Source organism: Aythya ferina (genome assembly GCF_964211825.1).
Source record: "Aythya ferina genome assembly, chromosome: 5".
In the NCBI taxonomy this organism is placed as follows: Eukaryota; Metazoa; Chordata; class Aves; order Anseriformes; family Anatidae; genus Aythya; species Aythya ferina.
The window spans coordinates 61,787,848-61,807,753 of NC_140301.1; the positions used below are offsets into that span (position 1 = coordinate 61,787,848).

At 47.5% G+C, this 19,906-nt stretch overlaps 1 long non-coding RNA gene across 1 annotated transcript in view; it reads left to right on the plus strand.

The window, feature by feature from the left end:
* LOC311437212 overlaps positions 1–10,989 on the plus strand; it is a 31,789-nt gene extending 20,800 nt beyond the window's left edge. The window contains exons 7-10 of the long non-coding RNA XR_014693367.1: positions 4,831–6,362; positions 7,940–8,089; positions 10,387–10,460; positions 10,871–10,989. This is a non-coding gene — a long non-coding RNA (uncharacterized lncRNA). The remainder of the gene's footprint in view (positions 1–4,830; positions 6,363–7,939; positions 8,090–10,386; positions 10,461–10,870) is intronic.
* Positions 10,990–19,906: the final 8,917 nt, after the last annotated feature.

A 19,906-nucleotide genomic window follows, 5' to 3' on the forward strand; every position in this document is an offset into this window, starting at 1 on the left:
ATAGCAGTAATCTGCTGGGACGTGGGGCTCTGAACAAACCGTTTACAATGCAAGGCCGGCAATAAAAAGGATGGAGCTGGAAGGCCTGATCCTGCCAAATTTCCCAGTCCTTTCCACCAGCAGAGGATAACGACCGAGCCGTATTGTTTTTCCTAGCAGATGACCCAAGACAGCTTGCTGGAAAACGAATGCCTCCGGATCAAAGGCGCTCACTAGATCGCGAAATGAAACAGATTGAAATGCGCTTAGCCAGAAAAGCCTCCCCTAAGCTCCCCTCGGTCCCCACTGGGCCGGAGACGCCTCTCGCACCGAGCTCTAATCCCGACGGCCCCGTGTGTGCGGCGAGGAGCTCGGGGAGCCCAGCCCTGGGCACGGGAGGGCTGCTGGAAGGCGAGCGGCATTCCACGTCTGCCTCGGTCCACCCACGCCAACAGGAAGGGGGCTGTGCCAGATGATAAGTCCGCCTTACCATCCCGGGGAGCTAGGTGCCAGAGAGGCTTGTTTGCATTTCCACGGGGGTTTCTAATTAAGGGACGTGCTTTAGCTGTGTTTTCGATGGCTGCACATCCAAATGACAGTTTGATATGAGCAATTTGTCTGGCGGGCTAGATAAATTCATACCAAAGCGAAAGGATTTTCCGTTTTAAATGGGTGCACATCCTTAGCTGCGAATTGGATCAAACATTCCTGTAACTAAAGAATCCCCTTTATGTAACAATTTCTCTTAACCTTCATTCTTTGCAATTCTACTGATCAAAGTCTCTCTTCCTCCCGATTTGTCCCCAGTCATTGACTTTGCCAAGTGCTTGGTTTTTTTTTTTCTTTTTTTTCTGAACTCTCATTCTGGTTCCAATTTGATGAATGAAGGGAAATGTGTATTCCCATTCCTGCTGTCCCACCCAGCCCTAACGAGCGGCAGCATTGTGTGAGTGCCTCCCGGGGGAATTGCTACCTGCATAGCCGCCGGGCTGGGCTGCTGCAGCTGGCTTTCTCCCGAAGCTTTAGTTTCTAGAGATGGGATCCAGTCTCCAGAACAGGTACAGTGAGGGAAGGTGCCGGTGTCTCTCTGTCTGGGTGATAAGGCTGTTAGCTGCCGTTTGTTTCTGCAGTGCTGGAAGTCCATCCAGCCGTGCCAGGTGATGCTTTTGGTTAAAGCCACGCCACTTTTTATCGCAAACACACAAAGATCAAAACCACGTTCGTGCTATCCACGACAAGCAGAGGTGATGTGGGCAGACGTTAAGTGGCTTTGTTCCTGTGTAAGCCCTCGTATTAAACGTTCCTGATAACTTTGCCAGGTTCAGCCAGCGAGACCTGGCTGTGTCGTGTAGGTTAATGAGGGCTGTGAGCTTTGAAGGCTACGTGGCTGCGTGTTCTCCCTTCGCCCCATCATCACATGACACCTCTCAAACTATGTCTGAGCAGAGAATACAGTTATTTTGGGTGCCGTCCCAGAAACTTATCAGGTGAAGTGCAATTAATGAATCAAGTGCCTTATAAATATCTGCCCAGAAGCAGCAGGTACTCCTTTGGTGACCGAGGACAGGAATTTCATTCAGAAGAACGGCATGCAGGAAGCTTTCCTTACATCACTTCATCACGGACTGTATTTCTCTTGCTTTTGGAGAGGTTTTATTTTTGCTATGCCATTAAAAATCTGCTTGGAGCTTGGCAAATTGCAGCGCTGGAAATCTCTGTATGTGCTTGTGTATGAGACGAGGGAGACCCAGAGTGGGTACAGGGACCGAGGGAGGGAGATAGTGCGATAAGCTGGAGAAGTGAGGTTGGGTGTGGAAGCTGTGCCCTTTCCTCTCCAGGGACACCCTGTCCCACTACACCTGACTTCTTTGGCACCTCCACTACCCATAATGGAGAATGCCTAAGGCTGGGGGAGAAAATAATATGTTGGGCACAGAAAAAAACACTTGGACATCACTGCCTGCACCCCGAGGACTTCAGGCACGGGCCGTCCTCATCTGTGCATTCTCTTAAGTGCGGAGTGATTGAATTTGCAACTGCACGAACAGTCGCTGAACGTAGGCTTGGTAAATAGTTCAGAGCGATGGGGAAGGTTTGCAGCGTCCAGGAGGGAACAGCTTTAGCAGATAAGCAATTAGAGATAACAAGAGTGGGGAGCACGGGGCTGAAATACCCATGTTTATTAATCGAGCCAAGAGGGAAGGGCTGTCTGCGTATTCCTCTTTTCTCTGTGTTAGATGGTCCCAAAAGACATCGAGGCTCCGGTGCTGGGCACTGAAGGCTGCTGCAGGAAGATGGGATTTGCATTAGGAAGCTCGCAGTTCGACCAGACGAGGCAGACAGAGTGGGAGAGGAGCAGGAGCGCTGAGAGGTAAAGCAGGTGGCGATGCTTCGCGGCAGAGCCGACGGCTGCACTTCTGAATCCCAGTGCACCGATGGATCTGCGAAATTGCACTGCCGTTTGCGCTCGTCCTGAAGCCAAGAGGAGTTCTGAGTAAATGCTCAAGGCTCGAGGCACTGGGGGATGTCTGCCCCAGAAAGCAGGACCCAAACTGGGTTGGTTTGATTTCGAAAAGGAAAAGCAAATGGATTGGTTCCTACTCCGGCTGGTCCTGCCGCCACACCGAGAGCTCTGTTAGGAAACGAGAAATCCCATTAACACGAGGAGGGCTCCAGCCCAGAGCCCCGGGGGGAGATGCAGACATACTGAAAGCTGTTTGTGTTGGCCGAGGAGCACGCAGGTTAATAGGAGCTCTAGCATTTACACAGGGCCTCGAAATGTCCTCGGCGCTTCGCACGACAAATAAAAGAAGTTGCTAATGACCTCTCCCGAAGATTTCTATAACGCAGCAAGGGCAGAAGCTTTGATGCCAGGCCACGTGAGGGCAGTTAGAGCAGGGAACACACCACCTTTGTGTTCTCCCCGCCCGGAGCAGCCCCTTGCTCCGAGGGCATCGCTTTACCCGATGTTTGTGCAGTCAAATTCCAGACTAGATTGAGCAGGAATTTCTACGAGTCCTTTTGTATACAAATCCTGACTCTTCTTCCCTTCCATCACAAAAAGCTGAGAGTGCCAATGCGCTCCGAGGTCTGTTTGGAGGGTTTTGCTGGTCGTTGTAAGAAATGAAAGTTCCCCAATTAATTTAAGTGCTTCGTTGCCTCTCGGTGGGGCGATGTTTGACTCCCAGCAATAAAGCCATCAGGAGAGGCGAATCTGGGGAGTTATGTCACAGCTGAGCAGGAGTATGACAACATATGTTTTAGCTGAGTTTATTTAGGACATCCTGCTGCTAAAATCAGCCTACAGAACGGTCAGATTTCACAAAAGTAACATTCAGGCTATTTGTGCTCAATTAAACGTTTATTTAAAATTTCCCCTTGGTTTACTGATGTAAATGCATTGTTCATTTTTCACATACCGAGCACGGTTGTTTAGTCTCAAGGGAATTATTGTTACAAATTTAACAACTGTGACATATTAAAAAGCACATTTAAGGAAGAAATTAAGGGCTGAGAGGATGTGACCAAATGTTTCCATGGTGTTTTGCCAAAATGTCACTTACATGCCAACGCGATTCTAATAGGGATCGCTCTTTCAGAGCTCATCTTGCCCACCGAAAAAAAACATAAAATAAACCTTGCCTGCATCGGTAGCAGTCTTACTTTCGTTGCCCTTGCCAGAGAATCATTTCCGAAGTTTTATTTTCATTTTGGAAGCTGCTTTTAACTGCGGGGCGATGACGGCGCTGGCGGCGCGTTACGCGGCTGATGAGCGAGGAGGAAGGCGATGGCTCGGAGCAGGGCCACGAAAAGTCTCCAATTAGATGCTTCGAGGAGGCACCTGCGTCCCTAATTAACAGCCAGCCCCTAACCTCAGGAACGGATTTTCGGGAAGTTCTTTGTTCTTTGAAAGTTGGGCCCCAAACCGGGCGATGAAAAATAGGAACCCGAAACATTGACGATCAGTTCGGAGAAGCTCGAGCCTGACGTCAAAGCAAATTGCGAAGGGTGCGTGCGCAGGTCTGGGAACCCGTGTCTGTGTTTATTTTCCTCTAGTTTCGTTCGCCTTTTTAAAGTTATCAAAACAAGGTTTTTCCAAGAAGCAGTTTCACATGTATGGCTTTCTATGACCAGAGAGCTTTCAGGGAGGGTTGGAGTCGTAGAAAGCATTCCTGGGAGATACAATTAGATCTATTTTAATCTCAAGTAGGTTTTCTAGAACTGCTTTGCTACCTGCATGGACAACGCCACCTGGAAAACGCCTCGGTCTGAAAGCTCCACGTGTGATTTTCTCCTGGCTGAGAACCAGCACTCCCAGAAGGTGGTGTGAGCAAGATCAGGGGGTCTCCTGATCCCCTTCTTGCTGTAGGGTCTGAGCTGCCCCAGTCTCAAAGGCAGGAGGAGCAGGGCCAGCTCCCTTCAGCCCTGCAGGCTCAGCTTCCTGGGGCTGGTGGCCCGGGGCTGCACGTAGCCAGCCTGGGGCAGGGATGTGGAGAGCCTGGCTGCTGCTGCTGAGCAATCTGGTGGGCAAGCTGGGGAACAAAGCTTTGTTAGCTCTGCCTTGGGAACCTTACCCGGGGATGAATCACTTTGAGATGCTAAAGATGGCTTTTGGTGGCAATGCTGAAGTGCAAACCAATGTCGCTGCCTCTTCTCGTAGGCTAGGGCAGGGAAATATAAACGTGCACACTTCAGAAAGAAAGTGAATTATCCCAGGAATTAGCACTGGCGACAGCATTCCACGATGCCAGGCTCGCTAGAAATCTGTACCAGCGGGGATCGAGTAAAAGTCTTTTCCTCTTCTCAGTTTTGAAAATTGATGCTCTTTTTTTTGCTTCTGTTTCCATGCAGGTGAGTAACTCCACGTGGCTGAGCACCACAGCGTCCTGCAACCACGTCCCATGCAACCACCTCCCTGGGAGAGGAGGGAGCAGCCCCCTGCGACGTTTGCCTCCCCACGAGCAGGACTGGGGGCTCTCACTTCCACGGCAATGCGTGGCAGATTCTGTTTGTTTAGTTCTCCTGCGAGGCAGTGGTAATGTACATCCAGGAGAATATAATTGCTTTCCTCTTTGTCCTGAAGCTGTAAACTATTTTCAGTTGTATTAAAAAAACACAGCGTAGGAACAAAACATGTTTGAGAATTATAACTGCCATAGCCTCAAGGTTTTCCTGACTTTTCTCCTCTGAAGAGCTTGGTCCTGCCACGTGCAGGAATGTCTTCATCGCATCGCGTCCTGTACAGCAGCATGGGATCAGCTGGGGGACCACGGGGGAAAGGACTGCAGAGGCTGCTTTGGCTGCAGTAGGGTCAGTGAGGCAGCAGCTCCTTCGGACAGTTCAAGGGCACCCTTGTGATTTGGATGTGCTCGGCGAGCTGTACATCATTATGGAGCCATTAGGGCCGTGGCTTGGCAGCAGCTGTGACATTAAAATGTATAAGATGTTACCAAAGGAAGCACTTGGCAAAATGTTTTTGGCTTGCCTAGACATAAACAACAAATTTTCTCTACAATGGTAAGTTATGACTGGGGGTGAGTCACTAATATATTTAGAAGGACGTCCTCTCCAGAGACCACAACTGGCTAAATTAAGCCAAGACCGGGTAACCCTCGTGGTTGAGGGGCACAGTGGGGAATTCCCAGATGGTTTCCTGAGACCTGCCTGTTACACACCGCTGCTGTTCCACGTGAGAGCTCTGCAGGAGCTCTCTGAATCTGTGCAGGACAGACCTTCCAGGGCTAGAAATAGGCATGAGCAGGCATACTAGTGCAGGATGTCTTAGTCTTGTGGATTCCTGGTAGCTTCAGGGATGTGCCCGTCGTCAAACTCAAAGGGCACTCTGAGCATCCTGTGGCTATCTGGAGATAAAATGTATTTTTTGTGTCTGAAAAGCCATTTCTGAAGGTTTGATTTCCACTTGTGGGTTAACTTAGTGCTCAGGAGCTTTTATAGCCCAGGCTGTAAGATAAGTTCTTTATGTTACACCTTGCCTCCAACGAGAAAGTGTGGCGAAGATGTAGTGTCGTGGTCAGTTCAGAAGAATCCACAGAAATGATCTGCAGCTTGAAGTGTATCTTCATTCCTGGGTGATGTAGTAACAGCTTAGCTTGTACAGCTGATTTAACAAAAATATTTATTTCAGTGAAATTAATTCCAGCTCACTTTTAGTTTCTTCTTTTAGAATTTTTCCTTCTTCCTTCGTTTGGCTCTTGATGAGGTGAGAGCTGCAGCGATGGCATGTAGAAACTCTTGTTTGCAATAACATCGTTCTGACAGTGCAGGCTTACGAGGAGGACCATAAGGCTGCATGTGGCCATATGCACTGACACACCGACACCACGATGTCGAAATTCAAGTGGAAAGGACTTCACATCTGCCTGGTAATGCAACAAAGCAATATGAACATTTTCATAAAACGTTCTGAAACAGTTTGGTTTGGCTCGCCGTTCAGATACTCAAGCCAAAGAGACTGTCCTGAGAGTGGTGTGAGTATAGAAGCAATACAGAGCAGTAAATGAGGTTGCAGGATGTGCAGGGCCATTTTAAGAAGGCAGTTAATGGGGCAGAGCTTTGTAAAATCCCTTGGTTTTCTGCCTGTGCCCACATACCTGAAAAATCATAAGAATCCCCCGCACACAATTGCTGTACAGTTTGGGGACATTATTTTCATCCTGATGCTCCCTAAGAAGGTCACAAGAAGTATGACCTTTACTTGATTTTTTTTTCCTATTTATTTGATAATTTTCTCAATTATCCAAAGTTTAGGAATAGATGCTTGCCAAGTACTGCAAGATGGTCATTGTAATCACTAAAAGTGATTACAAAGAGTGAACTTAATTCATCTGTCCATCACGAAAAGACACCAGCAGGGATTTTTAAGCCAGCAGCAGAAGAAATACCATGAACTGGTAGGTGGGAACCTCAAGGTGACCCTTTCTGAACATCAAAACTTAAACAAGGATCAACACTGAACGATGAATTCACTGAATGAAACATTGCTGCATTCTACGCCTACCTCAACCACAGCTGAGTGGGGTACGAGCAGGAACTGGAGGTTGGAATCCCACTGCCATTGGGACAGAAGTTGAATCTGACTGGTTTTAACAATTCCTTCAACCCTCGATACTTTTTATTGCAGCTGGACTTGCCAGACTGAGCCTGTTGGGGTCCTGGGTGACTGTCTGTGTACGCCTGGACGGATTTTTATTTGCATGCTAGTTTGGGAAATGGTTGTCCTTTGTATGTGTACTTGTATTTACATGTGAACAAGAGTATTTGTTCTTCATCAGCCTTTGTTCTCCTATTTTTAAAAGGCTTACTCATCCCCTCAAAGATTAGAATCAGCTCCATCTGATTTAGGTGACAGTTCTCACCCCATGAGCAGCAAGAAATTGAAATGAACTGTTTCTGGAATGAGCCGTTGTTGATCCAGGCTGTCCAACAAGTACTTGAATAACAAATATCTCTTACCAAACCGATGTTGGTTCATGAACAGAGAAAAAGAATGAAGTTCACTGGATTGCTTGTTTGCAAAACACAGTTCAGCCCTTTCTTTGCCAAAGTCTAGCTGTCAGGAACTAGATCCTTAACTGCTATAAACCAACTCAACTCATTGACTTCAGCAGGGAGGTGACAATTTACATTAAGTGATCATCCAGCCTCCAAAGTGCAGCAGGACAGCAGTGTGAAAAAAACAAATGAGGGGGAATGGTAGCAAAACATTTCAGGATAGCCAGAAGAGATTTCAGGGATAAATTGCAGATACGGTCTGTTTTTTGCAAAGATAAGTTTTTTTCATCTCTTATCTCCCCTTTCTCTTAGTGCTAGCAAAGATCAAATGGGAAGCAAAACTTGTGAGGAGGGGCAGGGTTAGCACGGGTGATGCAGCAGGGGGAATGGACAGCTTTGGGAACAAATCTCTTCCTCTTGTCATTTTTTTTGCTCTCCTTTGTATCAGTTGGTTCGACAAGGATTGGAGCTGGCTCTCCAGCTAGAAAAAGTGCTGTGCTCATGTTGCTGGATCATCACGGCTGCAGGAACACCATCTGATCAAACACATCAGATTTTCCACTGAAGCTGTGTTTATTGGCTTAGCAGCGCAACTGGCGTGAGTGTAGAAATCCCAACAATTTCCAAGGTTTGAAACGGAATCAGTTGCTTGATCCTCTCCTCTCTGGTTCGGTCATGAGGCAGTTGTATAAGGAGGCATCGCAGCCAAAGTGGGAACACTGCGAAACAGTGAATTCTTCAAACCAAATGAGCATTGTTGCAGTGTTCAGCACGGTATGGTGGTGCAGAATTTTAGTGATTTTTAATTTCGTATCTGTCTTTGGGTAATTATTATGTGGGATTTATGCCTCCTTGAACTCCAAGTAGGTGAGCAAGAGCAACTGAGCAACTTTCTATGAATATTTCTGGAGCTAATTTGCTATCATTTAGCATTCATGGCACTTGGAAAGAGGAATTAAATAAGGCACACAATTACGGGTTATTAGCATTATTTTTTACCAGTGTTGTAATGTTTAGAGGCCATTCTCGAGTTGCTTTTCCCTATAGCTTATACAAATACGTAAAAAAAAACACAGTTCTCCAAATTGTTTTAGTGCAGGAACACTGTTATCAGAAATACCCACCAAAATGTAAAGCAAGATCTCTTCTCCAATGCACAGGCACTGGCTGCTACTCAGAGTCTGCCAATGCCTGACCTTATTGCTTGCTTGCCATTCATGTTTCGTGGATGAAAAAAACGTTGGTATGAGATTTCCAAATTACTGCTGCAGCAAGTAATGCCAGCAGAAGTGTTTTGAAAGAATTGATCTGTAAAATTGTCTGAATGCCAGGGCACACACCGCATACTTTAATAGCTGACGGGCTGGGGAATCTCAGCCTAACTGTAGGAGGCATTTCTAACACACTTCTGGGGAAGGTAACAAAAATCTGGGAGTTGGCTGTGAGGCTTTAAACCACCTTAAAATGAGGTTAGTGAGCAGCTTCTCCATTATTCTGTTACATGTCAGGAGCCCTTCCACATCTGTTCCGGGGAATAGCCCGGCTCCAACAAAGCCGTAGTGGCTGAAGGTTTGGCCCAGGAGATGTATCCAAAATCCTGCAAATTCCTCCAAAAAGGAATCCTTCGTCCCCATTAGCATTTCAACACACACTCACTACGGAGATCTCACTGGGGGTAAAGCGTTAGAACCCTTTCAGAAGTGGTTTAGCTGGCTAATTAGACAATAAGCATGAACCTGGTGCATCCAGCTGTACAAATAAAACGTGACTTTAAAGCTTAATGTCCTGCGAGCGGAGTAGTCGTGAACTTGGAGCCAGGACGGGCTGAGGGGAAGGTGGCTGGGCTGGCTTACAGCTCGGTAGTGCTGTGTCTGCAGGCCGAAACCTTTGGAGACCCAAAAGAGAGTTTATTTTGCGCGTAGCTGAAAGGAACTAAGTACCAGTTACCACAAATAGGGCGATCTTTATCTCCCTTTGTTGGCCTGCGTGGAGGGGAAAGAATCTGCAAAGATTGGCGCAGCCGCAGGCTCTGCGAAGAGGAGATCTCCCTCACATTGCTGACATGTCTCTCATTTTTTGGGTGCTGCCTTACTGCTGGAGGAAATTAACAGGTCATTGTAATGCCCTTGGCTCCTGGGTAGGTGTGATCAAGTAGCTAAACGCTTCCAGAACTGACATTGCTCCCCTCCGTCCTAACGCGTCCCTGTTTAAGGAAATTCGGGTTCCTCTCGGGCACTTTTTTGGCTTTGGCTATCTCGGAGCGGCACCTGTAAGCGCTCACTTTGAGAGATTGCTAATGTGCTAATTACCCGGGACCCAAAAATGCAAGCTGTAAACAAATGAGGGCTGTATTTATAATCAATCAATTTTATGACCTTCTGATGGCGATGATATCAGTGGAGTTTACATTGGGAGCCCTTGTACTCCCCCGGGGCAGCTGTGCCCTTATGTTTTACTTGCAGTTGGAAGAAGATTTTGCTAATTCCCTTTATAGGAGGCGTGCTGAAGAAAAATATTACCTTTCCTAAACAGCTGAGCCCGTCACCAAGTCTCGTTTTTAACAAAAACACGGGGACTGTCAGTACCTCGAGGCTGTATTGTCAGGGGACGGGCTGATTTCAAAACAGCCACGGCAGAAAGCGGTGACTTCAGAGCAAAATATTGTTCTCGTTGGTATAAGTTGCTGCGAGACAAATCCCACACCCCCTGATGTCCATGGAAAGACTCCGGTCGACTTCAAAGAGGACTGGATCAGGCCCTAAAAGAAATGTTGCCATCGTAAACCACCACAAACGCTTTATGGTTCGTGTGTTTTAAAACGTTCTGCTCGCTGGTGATCTTCTCTTCAGTCTACCTGGCTGCATGTAACGTGTGAGTTTTGTGTTTGCTTTGCAGTGACACAAGAATGCCCATAAAGTCTGATCGGTGATGTGTCAAAATGATGTCCTGGAAGGCCACATGATGCCAAAGTATACGAGGTGCCCTCCGCACGAGGAAGGCCATCCAACTTCCCCGATGTTGCTCAGTTCTCAAAAAGAAAAACAATGCTGTTTAGCCACAGGCAGAAGGAGCAACAACAGCTGGATTTGGTGCCCTTGTTCTTTTATTGGAATTGTTCGCTTTTCCATCTAAATGCAGATTAGAGTTTGAGGACAGAACTGTTTCCTACGTTTTCCAAAGCTCTGATTTGAGCAAGTTTTAAAAATGGGACAGGATGGGGGGCTCTGTGTCCGTGGTTATGAGCCCCTCGAGCTGGAAGCCCAGAGATAACTTTATTAGCTCCAGACCAGCAGCAGATGCGAGCCATTCGGCAAAAGCTCTTTCTCTAAGCATCATACCCTGCTTTAAACATGGCTTATAAATGTGTTTTGTTCCTTAGGATTGTCAAAGATGTGTCTCTGCAGAGAGGATCAGAGCTGCATTTTGTCCTGCCTCGTATCCCCTGTGAGCAGATGCCTGAGAAGACCACGCTGGAGCCCTGAGGTTGGATGCTCGATGAAATGAGCCGACCAAAAGGTGCTCCAGAGAGCTCCCCGGCTCCTACAAGTGAGCAGAGCGCTCCGAGAGCCCCTAGGAGGGTAAGGAAAGCTTAGGAAACCCAGCTTTTGTGGCCCGTGGGGCAGGCAGCTGGACTGCCCTGGCACAGCCAGTGTCTGGCCTTTTTAAAAGAGAACCTGGCTCTAAATTTCTGTGCGGGACTGGATGCAGCCCTCCTGGAGCTGAGGCAGCCAAATGAGTGAGATGGGGAGTGCAATACTTTATCCTTGCTAGCAGGGGTTAACGACTCCTGCCCTCTCCCTTCTCCCCTGCTCAAGTTTTCCCTCGTCCCCTTCTCCATCCCCAGTCCCCCCCCGCTGCGCCTCGGTGTTTTCCGAGCAGTGGCACCACCTGGTTTGTTTTCTCTGTCAGGTATATTACGGGCTGTCTGTCAGAGGTTAACTGCCCCGCAGCCCAGCCTCTTCCCTTTTTGTACCTGGGCTAAACTCCCTCCCTGCCTGAGCGCCTCTTGGTATGCTTCCCAGACTGTGGTGGTACCTGGAGAAAGCAGCTCTTTTGGTCCTTTTTGGGTTCCTCAGTGGTTAAGAGGGTGCTGCCTCTGCCTGTTCGTGGTCTCGGTGCCTCTGCATCCCTCTGCCTGTGTGCTGGAGTCTGAAAGATGTGAATTTTCCTTTGGTCCCTGCTGATGCTGGTTCTGGCCATGTCCCCAATCCATGTCAGACCAAGGAGAGACTGAGAAACCTCCCTCCCTCCTGACAAACCTCCCTCTATCCCTCTGCTGCCTGCAGGGAAGGGAAACTCCAGCCTGAAACTCCAGGTCACAGCTGAGATGGGAGCCTGGGGGTGATGGTGCAGGTGCTTCGGCTGGCCCCTGGGGCAAGCAGAGCCTTCAGGGCTGGGCACCCTGCTTCCTTCAGGGCTGCAACCACACAAAGAGGAGGCGAAGAGGACATTTAGTACCTCTGCCTGAGGGGCAGCTGCAAAGACAGTGGGAGCAACCTCTTCTGGTGGTGGCAGGTGGTATGAAAGGGCGGTGGACACAGATTGCAGCATGGTAAGTTTGAGTTGGACGTTGGGAAAACTTCCTGCTGGGAGGGAAATGCAGCGCTGGAACAGGTGGAGTGAGGAAGGAGGGAAATCTTCATCCCTGTTTTTTTTTTTTTTAAACTGAGAACAATATTTGCAATGAGGATGACAATGACAAAATGAGGACAAAAATTGCAGTGATGATGACAAAATATGATAATGAGGGCATCTTACTGCAAATCCAAAGGGCCAAACCAAACCTTTCCTTGCATCAGCTCTCCAGATAGAGAAAGAAATATCAGCACAAAGCAGCTCTCGAAGTGACCCCTTGTACACGAGCACCAGGACAGGGACCATTATTTGTATCTCCCCGTGCTGGCATGCCCTTGGACCACTGCCCTGCTTTGTAACGGAGAGAAATGCACGGGAACAATTCCCGTTCCATTGGTGTGGTGTCTGTGAGACTCCTCCCTGCGGGTGCTTCAGCAGGGAACTGTGTGATGAACGAGGGACTGGGTGGTCCCAACCCTAAGGTGTTGTAATGCTGCCTGGGAAAATGGGGCAGTCCCTCGGTGGGGCCGTCCCTTAGCTGGACACGTCCTGGGGCCACTGTTTGGGTGCTGATCGCCTTCCCTGACTTACAATCCTACAAATCTGGTAATGCAGGATTACACAGGGCCACCAGCAGCCACTTTATTCAACAAGAGTGGTATGTTGAATGCATAACGCAGTGTATAAGGCTAAGTACCATGGATAATCATGGCCAGGGCATATCGAATCGGGCTCTGAGAATTGATGGGCACTTTTGGCCTCCCTTCTGTGCCTCAGCTCCTTGCCTACACAACGACAAGTGTACCACTTCCCCGTTTTGCAGAGTGATTGATGAATATTGGGCAAGCGCTCGTGTCCACTGAAATGCTCTTTAGGAAAACCTAGAGAGAAATTATTAACCCTGCCTTCAGCAGGGTTTGGGTTGCAAACGAAGGGATAGGCAGACGTAGCGTGTAGTGAGGGGGGAGCGACATACTGAATAGCTGCTCATTCATTCCGCAGTGTTCACCCTGTTTGAACGCAAAAATGGTCTGAAATGATGCTGTGATGAAGGAGCACATCATGAGACAGAAGCACAAGGGAGCTGTAGCGAGATCTCCGCTTCCCTTCGTTTGCCGTGCTTGATTTTGAAACCTAAATGCGGACTTTTTAAAATGTCATTTTAAGTGTGGCTCCTAGGGACAGAAAGCTTTTGTTCAAATAAAGGTCTAGAATTTGATTAGCCACGAATTACCTCCTTTTTCCGTCTTTTAAATGAATGAATTCTTACAAGGCTGTGCCCAGAAGTGAAATACTTGCCAATACAGGTACTAATGCGACTTCAGAGAAAGAATCAAACTGTACGAATTTAGGGAACAGCCTTCTGTTTATATAGCTTTAGTTACCGAATCAGAAACAGTAGCTTGTGTCAAGTGATGCAGAGTACAGAGCAAATACAAATATCTGGATTAATAGGTGCGGGGTTCAGCTGAAGTCCCATCTATAATTCAAGGCTATTTATGCAATGCACTGCATAATTCTGGTAAATCATAAACTGCAGAGCCTGACCACAGGTTTTTCAGGTTAAGGTTTTCTTTTTTTCCACGTGATTCGGGATGAAAAGAGGACCCGAAATACAGTGGCTTAGTTGTTAAATACTAGAGGGAAGTTTCCCAAGTGGAACAGAAGGCAGAAGGATGGAGGCCTGCGATGCAGAACAGCATAGATGGAATATGAATCAGGACCAGTTCTTAGCTCAAAAGTAACAACCGGGCTATAGTTGGTAATAACAAACAATGCTGTTGTTGACGTGCATTTTACAAAGGTTAGGGTTGATTTTTGCCACCAGAAATATTTTTTCCTTGGCCCTGCATTTGCTGCATTTCTCCGAATATTTCGCATTGCCTATTGGCCTCTGGAACGCTAGAGCATCTCTAGCATCTCTGAGTGTCTCTTTGCCAAGTTCCAGGAATAGAAGAGCAGCTACCAAGAAAGGTCTTTTTTTCTGGTGTTCCAACTTGCACAGTGAAATGCAAAGCATTTGAAAAATAAGTCTGGGAACTTGGCTTGTGCTCCTTGGGGATTACCCATCCATTACCCACTGCCTCTCTCAGAGACCAGATGGCGGAGCTGAAATGGGGAGGTTTCACGAGAGGAACAACTTCCCTGGCTGGTTTCATCCGTCTCCACCGAGGAGCAGTAACATCTCGCTCAAACGGTGCGTGGTTTCGCATTGTCCCTGCCGTCCTCCTCCCAGGCATGTGGCTACCAGATCCTCATTTACACACAGATAAAGAGGAGGCCGTTTCCCATCTCGTGGTCTTGTGGCGTTGTCGGCCGCCTCCGACCAAAGCAAGCCAGGACACGTTGGGATTCCTTAGCTGCTGCCATCTGGACCATGCTGTGATGATAAAGGACATCAGATGTGGCCATCTTTCAGGGCTAATTGCTTCCCAGAGAACAAGGAGCACAGACCTGGATCTGCTGGTGTCCTGGCCACCTGTAGCAGCAGCATCTGGGGCAGGATAATTTTAATGCCCTCCATTTCGGTGTGCTGCCACAGCTTAGAAGAAGAAAAGGTGTGCCCCTTACAGTAGGTTCACTTTGTGCTTCAGATTTTGATCCTTTCTGCCTTTCTTTTGTACTCAGGAGTGCTTGGCAGGCTACGAGGTAATGGCAAGGTAGCTTCAGATTTGTCTTGACAAGTTTGTAGGTTTATCACCGTGGGCTAAACACTCTGCCAGCCATGCTGAAGACGTGACCTGCGGTGGCAGGGTAGCTCTAGCTGTTCCTTCTCTGCCTTTTGTAGACCCCTGTGGATGGATAAAGGTTATTCTTTGGCTCACAGGGTATGCAGAAGTGCCTTCAGCCCGGATGGCAAGACAGAACACAGTACAGAGGGAGAAAACGAATCAGTGAGCTGAAGACACTCGTTGCAAAGCACTGCTCTCTGTGTTCTTGGAGGGATTTTTCTGGGACACTCAGTATGTACAAAATTGGCAAGAAAAAACCCTTTTCTTTATTTCTTCTTGCTATCCCATTCCAAAGTCCTCTGCAATCCTGGGGAAGGACTCAAGGTCCTCGCGCCCTTTCCCTTGAGTAACACCGTAGGCTTTTCCAGCCACCCTTATATAACAGGAAGGTGTTGTATAACACGAAGGAAGTAACAAACACAACTGGCTGAGCTCCTAAAGACCAGACTTTGTTGTCTCAGTCAGTTTCACCATCACTTTTGGTTCCGCCAGGTGGCCAGAATCAAGGTCCTGAAATTTTCTCCCTTGCTCTCATTTCTCTATTATGTTTAATCAGCCTCTCATTAGGCACGAATTGATATTCAGTTTTCATGGGAGCTCTTATTTTTTTGACCCGTGCAAACAATTAATGGTTATTCTTAGAGCTGGAGAGTAATGCCTTGCGTGCAGCTGCCTTTGATTATCATGTTTCTGAGGCCCCTCTATTCTTTTGCCCTCTCAGTAAAGCCTTATTTGATGGTGTAGTCGCAGATATCACTGCGCAGACTTCGCAAGGCTGAAGGAACAGAGCGGGTCTGGTCCCCAGGAGCTGGAGGTTTCAGCCCTGCTGTGTGGTTGCCCGTGACTGCTGCAGAGGAGGATCTGGAGCTCAGTGACAGGGAAGCGGAGAGATTCTGCTGATGAATCTTGGGTCCTGGTGGCCACCAGCGTGACTCTTGAGCGTAAATCGTTCAGATTTTCCTTTTTCCACCTTTACCAGGTTGTTGGTTGGGGTTGTGGGTCTAACACATCGAGCCAAGCAGCTGGGGAAGGATGTGAGCAGAGAGGGTTTGATGCCTGTGAGATCAGGACCTCATTTGAAGCTAACCAACATTTGGGCTTTCTCCTGCAGAAGTCCGGAGCAGCCTTGCTGACTTGCAAGGTTGCCATGAAAATAATTCCCTTGATTTTTTCTCCTTTGTTTTATTCTTTTGTTTTTCCTTAAAGCTCCTCAGCTTTAGTAAACCTTCCCACCCAAAACGAAGTGACTAGGACTTCCACTGAGACTAAGGTCAAGGATTGTCCTCCTTATTTCTTCGAGTGAAGAAACAGAAAGGAAGAGGAAAATTGGCTTGCACTTTTGGGAGTGAATGAAGGAGCAGTTAACGTTGCCTGGAGCGACATCGGCCTTGGGTCAAGTGGTGCAGAGCTACAAATCATCTGCAGCCTCTACCAGCTCTTCTGCAGCTGCGTCCTCCTCTATTTAAAGCAACTTACTGAGAAGTTAAAATAAGGCCATTTCACTCCTAAAGCAGGTTTTTAAAGTTTGCTTCAGATACACTACATATACTTTGTTTTAAGGACATTTCAGTCCTAGCTCTCCAAAGAGGCTTACCTTTGTGGGTTGCATTAAAATAAGCAAGTGCTCAAATCTTTGCAGAATTGATGCTCTCAGTAGGGCTGGCGGGATCATTTTCTGTTGCAACACTTCTCAAATGGTTCGATGGCTGCCAAAACCCAACAAAAACAGTTTAAGTAAAGATACTTTTTCATTTTAAAACAAAACGTAGGAAAACGTTGAGGAAAAACATTTTTTTTTTCATTTTCCTCTAAATTTTTCATAGAAAAACAAATCGTTTCCTGAGCAGCTCTACCTTTAAATAGTTCCTTTAGCTATCTTGGTGTTTTGAGTCAAGAACATAGCAAGCTGAGGTTCTTTTTTTTTTTTCTTTTTTTCTTTTTTTCTTTTTTTCTTTTTTCTTTTTTTCTTTTTTTTCTTTTTTTCTTTTTTTCTTTTTTCTTTTTTTCTTTTTTTCTTTTTTTTAAGCAGTCACATTTTCACAGAGATTAGCTGTGGATATAGATACAGACAGGGATACTCTGATACATGCATAGATTTGGCAGATACAACTTTAGCCACTAAAAAGCTTAAAACTACAAAGCACTTTTGTCAACTGTAGAAAACCAAGTGTATTTTTTAAAAACCAGATATTTTATTTTAAGTGTACAAAGCCAGCATGCAGCTGTTGATTTTAATTTCAAGGGTGTAGTCTAGCTTTTAAAATGGTCATGTTAGAGCCTCAAGCCTGCGAGCAGTTGCAGATCTGAGCAGCTTGGTGTATTTGCCTCTTCGGTAGCATCCACGCAGCGCTGAAAGCTCTTTGGTTTTGCTCTGTCCCCTGCCTGCTTTCATCCCACGTGGCTGACAGCGTAGGGGATGTTGTGGAGGGAGCAGCAAGGCCACCTGCAGCGCGTCCCTCTCTGCTGTGCTTTTTGGAGATGCTTGCGTGTTTAGAGTCACCTTGCTCAGGGGTTTGAATCTTGTTATTCTGCCTGTACCATCTTTGACGTGTTTCATAACAGAGGCAATTTCTTACTCTGCAGCAGGCCCAGCAGCCCAGATCTTACCGGGGGCCTCAAGGTGCTACCAAACTGCAGATATTAAGCTCAGTCTGTAGGCCTGGGCACCAAAGTTTGTTACAACACTTATTTATTACCAGTCTCATATAACTCATTCGTGGTAAACAATGCAGGTTTTATTATGTGTAAGTAACAGGAGACCTTTGCTTTTTTCCACTAACAAACATGCCACGGGTAATTATTCCTGTATTAAAACGACATGTGGACATATTTGCGACATGCAACAGTTCCACTTCTTTGAAGAGCAGCATTATGCTAAACAAGGTTAGCCACCAGTCGTTCGGAGGGGCTCTTGCATTTCGGTGTTCGAAGCGCTTTGCGGCTTCCCCCGTCTATTTGATAATCATTAACATGCTCCGTCGTTAACCTTCAAGCAGCTCGGCTTGAAACTTTATATGCAACTTTTCAAACATTGGGCTTGCATTGCAGACTGTGGTTTGCTGGGGCTGTTTTTATAATCACTGGTGGTGAAATCAGGAAGATGAAAAATGGGTGTGTATTGAAGAGCAGCGTATCCAGCATTCGAGGTCTTAAATTAGAGTGATGAGCATAAACATTGCAAACAGAGCTTTTTCAACTCGATTGCAATTATATTTGAAATTACCTACAATTACCAGTAACCATCTCAAAGCTAGAAATTAACTTTGTAGGCTCTCCTCCAGATGGATCAGCTGTTAAACACGCTGGCTCGTGCAGCTGAATGGAGGAGAGGAAGAAGGGTGAAGAGATGTCTGAATGGCAACTGTGCTGTCTTCTAGCTGAAGTGCCACTTGTGCTGTTCGCCCGTCATAAATGCGCATGCTTTCACTTTGAGTTAAACCCATACCACGTTTGGAGACGTAGTTTGGGAAACTGTGGCTTTGCTGACCTCAGCGGCCTCTACCCCTGGCAGCCTGGGCAGAAAGTGACCCTTTATTTCTTGCTGTGAATGCTGGCAGAAGGACTGCTCCCTCTTTCCCCTGTAAGGCTGCCTGGGGAGGCTGGAAGGAGTCCAGCCCTGGCTGCTCCTCACCCCTCTGGATTTCTATGGGACACCCCTATCTTTCCAAACAGGACCCCCAGCACTCCGCACCCCCTGCCCTGCCTGCTGTGCCGTTTGCAGAATCCAGCATGCAGAGGTGAATTCATGTGAGCAGGAAAATGCCTCTGAGTTATTAGAGAAATTAACACCCTGCAGTGACTCTCACGGTAGCTCGTGGATCCAGTGGTGTGCCTTCCCTTCCTACGTGGAGCTCGGAGGGCTCTGCCAGTGCAGAGCGGGCTGTCCTCGTCTCCTTCCCCTGCTCAACTCATGACTAAAAGGTTACGCTGGTGGCAGATCCACTTACTGCCTGACCAGCTAGAAAGCAGTATTTTCTAATTCCTGCTCTGCCTGATGGTTTCCTGCTGTTACTGCTTCAACTGATCTTCATAATTCATTTGACTAACCCTAAACCAGCTTCCTCCATGGCCACTGTGGGCAGAGAAATTCACGCTCTTCTCTCTCTCCTTCCAGAGTCAGTCAGTGCACAAGGACGTTGCCACGGCTCCACGGCTGTAGTGGACTCACTGATTTTCGGCTGGTGGAGCTGAGGGAGGTATTTTGCCCAAAGCATCTCAGAAATGCTTGTGATTTCAGTTTCCAGCATGACTCTGAGCTGGGGAATGAGAACGTGCCAGGAGTGTCAGTGACAGCTTTAGAAATGGATTGTTTGCATAAACTTGAAAACAGTACAAGCATAAATGTATTTCCTTTGTTTAACTTTTCACTCTTGTTTACTCGTCTCTGCTTCTAAAAGGCTTTGCAAGTAAACTCTGCAAATCTTTAAGTTTTGCAGGCATTACTGGGGGCTGGGAGTTCTGGGATCTCTCCTCGGCCCTGCTGCGAGCTGAGGTGGCAGAGTAGGCCCGTAGGCCTCTGATCCACAAGCCACCAGAACCAGCAGGAAGATTTTGATTTAATTCACCTCATATCAGTCCCCAGACCTCTGTTGAAGCCCTTGGGGGTTCGTTACACCCTGAGGACAGCACCCATCTCCTTGGTGCTACAGATCCTGGTGTGTCTCAGCCCCTTCTCCCCGTGCCTCAGAGGCACGTGGGACACGCAGGAAGGGGACCTGAAAATCAGACAGGCTCAGGGCACCCGAGGCACTAAAATTGCCATCTTTCTCCTTGCCTCATGGCATCTATAGGGGACATAAGAAACCCAAAAAATAAAAAGGACAGGACAGCATGCGAGCCTCTTGCTCGGAGGCTCCCAGTTGGACCGGCAAGGCCTGACTCCGCCATCCCATAGCTGCACACATGACTGGGCCTGGGGAATTTATTTCCTGTGATTGCCCCTCACCTGTGGGAGGAAGGCTTGAAAGCCAGGTCAGGCAGAAGTGTTTGGGCCCCACGCGACACATTGAGCAGCCGGCATGTCCTGTGCGGCTTTTAAAACCAGGGCAGGCCAGGAGCAGCTGTAGTCGGGCTCTGGAGCATAAAGAACGGTGTTTTATAACTGGTCG